Source organism: Ascaphus truei, chromosome 6 (assembly GCF_040206685.1).
Source record: "Ascaphus truei isolate aAscTru1 chromosome 6, aAscTru1.hap1, whole genome shotgun sequence".
NCBI classification, from domain to species: domain Eukaryota; kingdom Metazoa; phylum Chordata; class Amphibia; order Anura; family Ascaphidae; genus Ascaphus; species Ascaphus truei.
The window spans coordinates 57,125,049-57,137,548 of NC_134488.1; the positions used below are offsets into that span (position 1 = coordinate 57,125,049).

The 12,500-nt window shown below is 38.8% G+C and overlaps 1 protein-coding gene across 5 annotated transcripts in view; it reads left to right on the forward strand.

Annotated features, from left to right (window-relative positions):
* Positions 1-12,500, forward strand: part of CDON (cell adhesion associated, oncogene regulated) — a 219,811-nt gene that overhangs the window by 24,148 nt on the left and 183,163 nt on the right. For 3 of the 5 annotated variants that reach the window (XM_075604348.1, XM_075604346.1, XM_075604345.1), the window contains exon 2: positions 9,577-9,620. The exons of the other annotated variants lie outside the window; for them this stretch is intronic. The gene's annotated coding sequence lies outside the window, so the exon portion shown is untranslated. The remainder of the gene's footprint in view (positions 1-9,576; positions 9,621-12,500) is intronic. 5 annotated transcript variants of the gene reach the window in all.

Consider the following 12,500-nt stretch of genomic DNA (forward strand, 5'->3'; position numbering starts at 1 on the left):
GAGCATGTTTCGTAATTAAAAATAATGGTGTCTTAGTTAACGAGCTTAGTTAACGACACTGGTGACAACTATCTAAAAGTCTGGGCTCTTTGGCTAGCTCAGACAGACATCCCTGGGGTAGAGCGTAACACAATTTGGCTATAATATTAATAAATGCGTTCTCCTTCAGAGAAGGGGAAACCAAGTCCACACTGGGAACCTCACACTCCTTATGATCAATAATTTATATTCTCACACGGCCCCGTTGGTTGTTACACAGCTCTTGAGCCGTCTCAGTAGCCTCCAGAAGCCGTTGCATCCTCATCCTCTGAACCCCCTTCCCTCTCTCTGTCCCCCTATCCCCCCTCCCCCCTTTTTTTCCCCCCCATTTATAACAATTATCATTTTACCCCAGTCCCTCACAATATGAATGACGATCTCCTCTCAAGCGGTTAAGTAGGGCTCGAAATACCGCGTGGGCTTGTTAAGCTTATGTTATTGTACATTTTATGCTACCCTGATCAATGTGCATATGATTTGTTTTTTATGTATACCATGCATTTATTCATTAATAAAATACAAGTTATAAAAAAAATAAAAAAAATTATGATGTCTATAGTTTTTAGCAGCACCTACAAATGAAACATACTGAAAGATGGAAATGGTGCACGGGAACTTAGATGAACCCTAATTTCCTCCAAAGTTACAATACATAACATTGGTGGAGTTCCCAGCACTCTAAGGGAGTATAGATTACATTATTACAAAGAACATATATGTATTGATTGCTGTAAGCTACTTATTTCTTTGAGTTATATAACTGGCCTTTGCTATTTTTTGCATCTCTTGTGATAATTAGCTTATAATATTATTTTTATACATATATATATATATATATATATATATACATATATATATATATATATATATATATAAATATATATAATATATATTGTGACAGAGTCACTGACTCAGTAAGCTGGAATGGAGGATGTGTGTACTTTCCAGCACTAAACCAGTTAACCTACAGTTGGAGAACTGCATACACCTGCAGCCTAATTAAGCAGGATGCCTTAGATACTGTAGGTTTAAAAAGAAGGAAGTCGCTCACACAAGGTGAGCTTGTTTTTCCCCAGGAGGGTGGAGAGACTTCTCCAGCTAGGAAGCCCTAGCTGTGGCTCTGGTCCCAACCCAGTCCTGCGAGGAGCTTTGCTGCTGGGACCAGCTGGGACCCCAACCCAGGATAAAGATTGCTGTGAGCTGGACACAGCCTGCTCCCCGGAACCGGCGTTCCTGTTTGCTATTGGAGCTACAATACAGATAAGACTTTATTGTTATACTTTATTGTTATACTTTGTGGAGCACATGTTTTGGGCATAATCAGATTAGCTGGCTGCCCTGTTAGTAAGAGCTCAAGAAGTTGAGTTAGTTTCCCTTACGGGAATAGGTTTTATTTTCTATAATTTGGTTTCTTAAAGGGACAGTGCACTCATACTTTATTTGGTTGTGGCTAATAAACCACTACAGTTTAAAGTTTCCCATCGTGTCTAGCGTCTTACTGACCCCTCCGCGAGGCCGTCCTGCCACAATATATATATGTATGTATGTATGTATATGTATATGTTCTACGCAATTTCAACTATACAAATTCTATTTTTTGACAAACATCATTGCCATTGTATCGTTATTAGAGTCCTGGGAATTCCACCTATGTTATGTATTAAAAATAATGATGTTCTGAGTTAGTTAACAAACACTTCGACTACACTAGCAATGTCTTACTGCAACCGAGTAAGTTAATTTTGCAATCCTGTGCACACACCTTTTTGTTACGGTACCAAAACCAGGTTATGCTACTAGTGTATAATCACATGGATGACCCCCAGGATTTCCCCTGTATCAGTCGTGTGTGTATATCAGTATACACTGAAAGAGAGAGAGAGAAAAATACCCAGCAGCAATAATGAATAATGACAACATCACTGGAAACTGGCATGTTACTTATCCCAGGAGTAAACGGCGGTCATTTTATACCGGTAGAAAACATTGTTTACTTCCAGAGTAATTACCGGTGCTGTTTAACAATGGGATGCACCCAGAAAAAAAATCAACAAAAAATAAATAAGGGATTTCCCACTCCCATTCTCCTCTGCCTGAAGGGCCTGCTTTGAAATGTATTCAGGACTCCTGTGGCAGAAACAGGGTAAATAATAGATCATAACTGAAGGTAACAAAAGGCAACTGCTCACAAATGTCATTAAAACAAGTGAACGGGTTGGAAGCAGGCTAGCGAAGTGTGAATTAGCTTTAGTTAAGTGATTTATGAGACAGGGAATGCGCCTTGCACAGTGTCTTCTTACGGAGCATTACCACATCCTGCTTTCAGATTCCATTCTTTGTAATAATGTAATCTATACTCCCTTGTGAGTGACCTCTATTCCATGCGAACATCTCTGGCTAATCTTCACTCACTCCCCTGCGAGCCTCCCTACAAAGGCTGCCTGATAATATGCGCTTTACCACATTGCAAAAGAATGATGGAAAAAAAAGAAAAGGCAGTATGTGTTTTAATTAAACGGTTAGAAGGAACATAGCCAGGGCCAGCTGGGGAAAGGAGGTTTATGGGGCTCCAGCTTCCCCTAAAAAATATTGCAGTTGTGTCATACTTTCCACATAAAGTACAGCTTTGTTGTTACTTTCTCTATAATGTTTACGTTTGTGGGGCTATTAGGTATTCACCTGTAACTGCTTGTTCCAGTAATATATAAGAAGGTTGAACCTGATATATATAGATGTATGTATATAATCTAATCAGAGATCTATGGGGTATATGTATCAAGGAAAACACAGTTACAGTATGTATATGGAAAAAAAATCCCATTGAAAGGAATAGGATTTTTTCCCCCAGAATTTCGCCACCTATGCCTTATTACATATGTCCCATAAACCCCAATGTATCAATGCAACATTTGAGCAATTCGGAGGCAAAAAATGCATCAAAGAAAATTATTCTATTAAATTCAATAAGACTTTTTGCTTTAATGCATATAGAGCTTGTATTTTGCTGCTGAATTGCTCTACTTTTCCCTTGATACATAAATCACTTTGTTTTTTGACACATGCAGTTTTGCAGTTTGTTTGCCCCAGAACTGCAGCACATTTACCTCGATATGTTTGGGTCTATGGGGTATATGAATCAAGGCAAAAGTGGTGCATTTTTATGCACAAAACTGCACCATATGTATCAACGACAAAATCCTATTGAAATTCATTTTCTGATTATGTGGGATTGCACCTTTTAAGAGCACCACTGAAAAGCTGGATTCCAAAGTTAATGGGGAATAGACAAAAAAAAATAACTATTCCACTACCCATTGGTTGCATAGTGAAGGAAAGATAACAGATATAATAGAGAGTAAGGATTAAAATGTGTAGTCAACATTTTTGCATCCGCTGGCTACTCTCCCAAGGTTATAGTAGCATGTTGGCCCCATCTGTTTTTCACGCGTGGCAGCTTAACGGTGGTGCGTTGTGTATGAATTACATAGGACCTACCAAAAATCTAAATAACATTATTTTCCGCTGTAAATGATTAAAACATTCCCATTTAAATCTTTCAAAACTAGCCACTACATTGATAGGTTGTTCCATTTTTTTTATTCGATACAGGGTATGGGTAACACAATCCGACATTAGCTGTTGTTTACTTAAATTGCAGTTAACACTGTATCAGCTGCAGTACTGTGCATTGGATCTACAGTAGATGAACCATGGTATATAAGTGAGAGCTCAGTGTTACATTAATTGTGAGACTTTTTAGGGAGGGGGACAATAAAATGACAGTGAGAATTCCAACAAAAAATGCCCACTAAACCACTTGAGTGCTGCATGACGTAGCTACAACATAATGAGGTCTGGCACACCAGGGGCCCCATGTTTTAGTATCTGTCATGGGATTTTTGTTCATTTTTTGGGGAATAACGTGTTTAGCGCTCCAGGACACGATCAAAATGGATAGAGGACGTTTCCTCTTCTATTTGCGTCAGTGACAGCACAATCCCCAGAGTGAGCATGGAAGGCCGGAGGGGCTGTGACAATCTGGTGCCTGCGGAGCCTCTGGCCCTCAAAGGGTTAAAGGGAGAATAATCTCAATTTACAGCCCCACGGGTTCACTGTTTCCTCTATAGACATTAAAAAGAATGCTGACTTAAAATAATCGTGATGAGGGATGTGCAGCCTTTGATCTCTAATAATCTGACATCAGAGGAATACTCAGGCAAAGGATTACAGGAGGGTGTGGGATTAATATTAGAAGTGCAGCAAAATAACAAATACCTGAGGATATACAATACATGCTTATTTTGCTGGGGGCTGGTGCGAGGCTCAACTCTAATTGAGGAAAGAATGCGGCAGCAATTCACAGTTATTAGGACTGAATTATCAGGACTAAACTATATTCAGTGGTTGAAATCCCTTCAAAATAGAGTTTATTGTGTCTGATTACAAGACATTTTGAACCTGTACAGCATTGAAGCAAAGCATTTGGGACCTCACTTTATAAATGGTTTCTATATCTTACAAACAGAAAGGGAGAGAGCCTTTTTTTTTTTTTTAAATTGGCATTTTCCAAACCTGTGTTTATTTTTTTTTATCTGGTGCTTTATTCGGGAAATATATTTGTCTCAAATATTACATGTCCAGGAAGTTAAAATGAAAATCTCAGTGTTTATTGCAGTGAAATCTTTTTTTTTAAATAAATCAGTTCTGTAGTATTAGATACTACTGTCTGCATTTTTTTTTTCTAACTCCAAGTGCCATTTTTATTGATTTTTTTTTAACATACTGATTATTGTTTGGTTGCTACAGCAATCATTTATTAAGTCATATACACTTCCTCTTCTAAAACAGACTCCGACACACACCTTTTTGAGCTCTGCCCTTTAGCAACAAAGCATCACAAACAGATCTGTTGCTGTGTTCTGAAGAATAGACTGCCTAATACTCCGAACGCTGTAACAATAATGTGTTACACTTAGTAATATAATGCTACATATCAGCTGCAAGCATAAAGTTAGAAGGTGGCCATTTTATTAGGCACGCAATCAGGATTTTGACAGATTTGTAACAGGAGCACCAAATGATTGCCATGTTAGGTAAGAATGTAGAATTATTCATTGTCACATGATTTGTATATAAAAGAAAGGAAAAAATGGGGGGTGTTACAATGGTACAATGTTAGAATGGCTGCTTTAATGTTATAATGGTAACCTCAGAAGCTAGAGAATAAGAAAACCTTCTTCGGGGAGAAAGATACAAATATTATGTGAGTTAAACTCATATGGACTTTTGGGGGATTGCTGCTATAAGACAAGAATGTAAGGGTAGTTGCAAAGTAAGGCTGCGCTTATAGTGCCGGCGACAGCAACGTCGCGGCAAAACAAATGCATTGCCGCTGTCGCGTGCCCTTATAGTAAGCGCGATGCGAAGGCGCAACGGAGCGACGATTTGGTCGCGATCACTGGAAGTCATCTCTATTTGATTTTTCCAGAGACCCTAGCCTGACCGTCGCGTCACTGTCACCGGCACTATAAGCGTAGTCTAACTGTGATCAGGCATGAGGTAGAAGGTAGTACTTACAAAACCACATAATGGTAGCCATTTTAATAATCCCAGCAAAGAATGTCATTGAATAATAATATCAATCCTTCTGAAATATTAACATACCGGAAAATGGCCCTGAATTATTTGATTGGGAGGAATAAATAAAAACAAATGCACTGTGCTCACATAAATAAAGACATTCAGATCCAGTGAGTGAAATTGCATTAAGGTTTTGTACATATAGATTTTACATCCTTGCTAAAATAATTATTGCTATCACAAAAGTGGTGTAATGCTGAGGCAACCAAATATCATTTTGGAAGTATTTAAGAAAAATATTCTATTGCTTTCAATTATTATTTTTCCTTTGAAACATAAAAAGGCTTATGTATCAACTTTTTTTTAAGGTTACGTCAAAACGGTCACTGGTAAAAAGTAATACAAACCTTCGAAAAAATGTGCGTTGTGTGTTGGAAATTATTTGTTACGCAGCCCTCATGTTGCACACCCAATTGATACAATTTGAATCATGTGTATATATTGTAAAATGCACCACTAGTTTTAGTAAACATGAATTATTATTGTATTTTGAAAAAAGTGTATTATTTTTTATAATAGCCATACTGTGAGAATAATAAAAATGTTAGCCTATATAATGAAACATATATGCTGCGACACAAGTCTTTGTTTGGGATAACACCAAGTTGAACTTCACAGGTGATAGTTTCACACTTTTCAATGATTTTGTGGTACACAGAAATATATATATTTTTAGTACATACTAATAATAATAATAATAACAACAATGTCATACAGCACTTTTCTCCCACTGGGGCTCAAAGCACTTCATAATTACAGTATAGTCTACAATACATCGTCCCAATCTATGTTTTGGTGCCTGAGGCACAGTGAGACATGAAGTGGTCACAAGGAGCTGACACCAGGAATTGAACCAGCTTCCCTTGATTCAAACCCAGTTTAATTATTTACAGAGTAAGGCTAAGGCCCCAGTGCGCGCAGTGGCGCAAGCTCTGGGGTGCCTGGCGGAGCTTGTTGCCTACATCAGCGCGACCTGATCTACTCCAGGCAATTCGCGATGGGGAGGTATGGTGGGGGCGTGGCTATGAAATTACGCGGCTCGTTTGGCCCCATTGGCTGAACCGCCATGGTGACGTGGCCAATGCTCGGCCGCCCCGCCAAAAGATAAAAATCTTGTCTTTTAGCAAAGGTGGTCGGGCATCGCGCCTTGTGCACGTGCGAACACACGCCGACTGGGGCCTTCCCCATAGAGGGCTGTACCTTGTGCGCGGCATGCACGCCATCACGAGCGCAGCCGCGGCCAACGGGGACGAATCCTTTAGTGTCTTTACTCACTGAGCCGCTCCTTCATCTGTATGCCAAGCACAGTTTCTGTGTGCCAAAACAATAAGGGGGGGGGGGACATTTTTGTCACAGCTGGTGCAGATGGAGAAGTTTGAGCTTAGTACATAGATGCACACTTGTGCATTAAAATGAAGTTTGTCATGCACCAACTCTGTGCCAACAAATCCATTTGTGACACTTAGTACGTAGCCCCCGTGGTGTAGAATTGCATTACTTTTACCTTGATACCAACAGTAAGGATTTATTTACTAACGTATCCCTGCTGCAAAACTGGGGCAAAAGCAGTGCAAAAGAATTGCAGCAGATTAATCAAAGGAAAAACTCCTATTGCTTTAAATTGGATTTATTGCACTTCTTTTGCACCAGTATTGGAGCCCGGAGACTTTAGTAAATAGACACCATATACTCCACAGGATATACATGTGGGGTGGGGGGGAAGGGTTCAGTGGTCAGTGAGGATTAATGAAAATAAATTATTTAGATCTACGGCATACATACAGATGTAGCAAGACTTACTGTTTTCGGCAATGAGCTACTAGACTGCCATGGGACAACCCAGTGCCGGAGGATCCGCAGTATTTAGCGTTTTTCAGCCGTGGCTCCTGAGACAGTACAGTAAGTCTTGCTCCACCTGAATCACACATATCTTACATTATGAAAGGGTAGAAAAGGTGTTCCATGACTGAGTGTGTTCATTTTATTGGAACATCAAAGTGGTCAGGCTAAGAGGGACTGGAGATCATTAATACAGTTCAGCACCAAATAAACGATGTGCAATACTATGTTTCCTTATCATTGTGCTATCTGACTGAATACCATCATATAAAAGCAATGTCCTTCTGTCGCTGGTTCATAATGTGTTGTACGAACTCCAGTCCTTTCCTATGTGTAGCTGTCTCACAGATCGTTGGCGTCTATATGTCCGCCAAAGTGTAATATTTGTTCTTAACTGGTGGTCTTGGCTGCTGGCCCTTTGTAGTAAAATTCCCAAGATAAGCTCTGTGCTTTGTTTTACTGTTATATACACTAAGAGTATGAAGTACAGGGATGATGAGATGGAGGATAATGGCAAGATTATAAATGTGTCAGCTTGGATGCATGTTTCTCCATATTATACTAAGACATATAAACAGCTATACCTACAGAAACATCAGCAACACTTAAACTCATCCCTTCCACGCAAAAACCAGGGACATACTGTATTTGTTTATTTATAAAATGTTTAATACTTTGAGAGTTACCTCTCGTTTTCAAGTATGTCCTGGGCACCGAGTTATGATAACAATGCATGGTTACATTAAATGAACAGAGGTTATGCAGCTTATTCACAGACATTTAATGCACCATTAGAGTTGCTACATTTGGTACAGGGGATACAAGAATTTCCTATTGAAATAGAGCAATTTTAACATCACCAAACATCAGCGAATGGCAGCAAAAGGCTCACACACATTAGCTGCCCTTCGGCTGCGCCAACGGCTGTCCGCCTTTGGGGCGACGCAGATATAGACTGAGGGGTTCAGATTGAATGCAGCTGTGGTTTCAGAGTCCTGTGTCTTCCAGGAGCATTAACATTCAAGAGGGTGGGGCTGACGTAACACAACAGTAAGCAAGCACCAAAATTAACCCTTAGCACGCTGGTTCTGTGCAGAGGGGAGCAGCTCTTGGGGAACCACATCGGGCGACACAGATATAGACCATATACAGATATACTGTACTATATGCACCCATCCACAGATATTGGAGCCATATAATTTTTAATCTTACCACACAAATATCAAGGACACATAACATTCAGCTCATCAAGGGACACATACCTCTCACCCCCACATAGAAAAAACAATGGCACTCACTTTGAATTCCCATAGAGACACCAAGGACAGATACATCTCACATCTTCCCACAGTGACATCAGTGACTTACTGTTACCCACTGAGACATCATGGAGACATATCTGTCAAGCTCACATACACATACGTCTTGCCCTTCTAGTGCAGACATCAGGAGATAGTACATCTCATTCCTTCCCAGAGAAAATTCTGACATCTATCCCTAAGCTCACACATTTCGCCTTCAAAGACGACGTCAGGGTGTCATACCTCCCAACCCCATCTGGGGTCCATACATACATGTGTTCTCACTCACACAAAGATAAAAGGGAAATATACTCCCTACTGCTTCCCAAAAATACATTACAAATTCTCAGGACACTCGCAACCTTATCAGCGATACATACCTCTCGCCCCATTTCAGAGACAAATCGGGAACACAACACTCAACCATCAAAAACACATGCAAAGGAATAAATATCTTTAATTAGGAAAAATAGGGGGTATTTATCAAGCTTCCCCCTGCACAGTACACCAGAAATAATTATCTGTGATACATCCAGTGCTATTTTACAGCAATACCAAAATCTTGAAGACTGATGTCAATAAGGAATATGTGCTACTGCTAAAGAAGTATTAAAAGAGTGGAGATGGGGACTGTATTAGAGAAAGGGTTGGAGCTGACAGCTGTGAATCAGATAATGCTGGTGCCAGTGGATTTACCAAAATACACAATCCAGTTAATAACATTGCTTTGTTATTTTTGTATGTTTTCGCCTTGCAGGAATTTGGCACCCAGCCAGGCTGTCTCCGAGCCAGCTGCTCCAGGTAAGTGTGCAATAAGTAACTATACGTATGTAATAAATGTAAATATCTATAACAAATAAATGTCATTTTGAAATACAGAAACATCAGTTTCTATCCATCATACTATTCAGGGTTATTTTGTTGAACAGTGCACTACTGGAACCTCAAGGGGCAGAGTGGTTTAGACTGCAGTGGTCTTAGCTTAGAGGCAACTGTAGAACACATCCAGATGTGCCAGCTGATGCAGAACAGCAGAACACAGAGATCAAATTAATGACTGATACTAGCTGAAGTCATGCAGGCTCATACTGTAAGTTCTGCAATTGCCTTGAACCCTGTGATTTTTAGTCTTTACATCTAGAAGTAAATGATGGTTTTCATGCTAAATAGTTTAAAGCAAAGAGAGATAAGAGTCATCTGGTTGTGACATCACTGCCTTTGAAGCAGTATCAGAACCTCATGACCTGTGCTTCCCATATATTACATTGTAAGCTTTATAATGCAGGGAGTAGTGTCTGAAAAATGCTTTATTCAGCATAAATCTGGTAGTATGAGAATTATGTTGTAAAGACTCTCAGCTGGCAAATTGGTATAAAAACAGCACTATATTTATTAATTAAAATACTCCTACTTTTTTCAATTGGATTTTTTACCACAAATTATTCTGGTGCTGCACTTGTATTAGGTTTACAGCTCACTTTTAGGGGATGTTTATTAAGGTCTGTTGCGGGCTCACACACCCCATTCAACATTTAGGGCCATTCAATAAATGACAGTTATTTCCGGATCGGGTGTGTTTCCCTGCAATGGACCTTATGTGAATTTCCCTGTTAGATACACACATCTTTATGATTTTACCAAAAAGTATGGGAGTCTGAGATATGATTTTACAGAGGTTATTTACTTCAGCCATCATGTTGCAGAAAAACAGTGCCGTATTGTTTAAAAAAAAGGAACTACCATTGTTATGAAAGGTAAAAAAAAATCCCAATGACATGTTTCTGTTTAAAAATCTGGTGCTTCTCATTTACACAAGTTCTACTTCAGTTTTACAGCTAGCAGAATGTAATAAATAAATCCGCAAGTTGTCAACAATTTTTTACTTTAGTCATTTCTTAATATGGATTCTTCAATGTTGTTCTAGTTTAACTGCCGGGAAACTTATTAGACCCAATAGATCCATTGAAGTTTAGCTATGTGGTAATATCACTAGCTTTGCACCAGTTATGGAGAATTTGGTAAAAGATGGCCAATGTGTCAAAAGGTCTTTCTTTCTCACCGTTATTATGTCACCTCAGTAAGAAGGGACAAATTCATGTGATATATATGTTTATGTATAGCATATGCCAACAGCTGTCTTATACCATTCAATGATAGGGTTACTCCGGTTCTTAAAACAGTAAAATGATCTGGGAAAACACAGAGCAGCATACATGAGTACTCCTTTTTTCCACTGTCACAGGGGATGAATTGCAGGCCCCTCAGTCAGCAAATGCTTAATATACAGATGTAGGCAATGGCCATTGTGGTGTGAGATGTTGTGATATATTGAAATTATTGTGCCAAGTAATATGTGATTTATTGCAACATACTCTGCCAAGATGACCACTCCATCCAATAAAAAAGCCTGTAATACACCGAAGACATTTATGTTTTATTTATTGTAACATTTTTGCAGAACTACATAATTATGATGCCTGAAGCACTAATAACTTGCTTCAAAGTGTGATAGTTCTAGGAGGAACATATTCCTTACAAACTCACAGAACCGCAATTTATTTTGACTTACAGTACTCATTATTGTCTTTCTATTAGAGGGTAAAACTACCCAAAACTGAGGTTCAAAAATCTTCGTCTCGGGAATTTAATATGTTTACAATTGTTTAATACCAGCCACAGTACCGGTAATTTTTAAGACACTTTGATAACTTGCACTGACACTTGTACAGATGCTTCTGGTTCTCAGGACACAGCACGCAACTTCACAGACTTCACATTACCATCACCCATTCCCTTCTCCCATATGACAAATGCACTTAGTAGTAACAAGCCTAAACCACAGTTATACAGTACCTCGCATGGCTAATCATTTGAAAGATCAACTGGAGAAAAGATGTTAGCATAATAGACTCTAGACTCGTAATTGACTCTAAACAAAAGAGCAATAGGTTGTGTGTGACAGTTGAAAAAGAAGGTCAAATGAACTGTTAGGCTGTGTCTAGGGTGGATATCAAATAGACCACGGGTGTAATGCTTCCTTTTTAGAAGGTCTAAGAGATTTATCTTGGATCATCATAACCAGGTTTACGCTCCTCAATAGAAAGGCAATTGTGGGAAAATGAATGGGTAAAGCATACAAGATGTAGAAGAATAGGTAACTGGTTAAGTAGAAGCTTTGAGGATACATAAGCTGCAATAGGCTTTGCATCTGTGTGAGGAGATGGAAATCAATGGCCCTTTATGGGCAAGCAGTTATTTAAATGATTTGCTTGCCTGAAGAGCTAAATTAAGTTGTGCTAAATTGAAGGTGCAGCACGATGGAAACGTTCATGTTTTGGGTTCCATGATCACAGTAAATCAAAGCATTCCTAAAAAATGGTCAGTTTTAATACATATTTGAAGAAACTATCTTCATTTCTGTTTTTCAATGTGATCACTTAGCAAACTATTCAGTAATTTTGCATTTTGGAGAAATATTGATTGGAATATTTTTCTATGATATATTCTAACCATTATGTATTATATAGTAGGTGATATTTGCTACTGTGCTTTTTGCAATTACTGTAAATACAAGGCCTTCCTTTTATGGCTGTTTTACATTACCCAGTACAAAGGATAAATAGTGTTTTTGTTTATATTTTCTGTAAACTTGTATTAACTGTACTCCAAAAATATGTTATT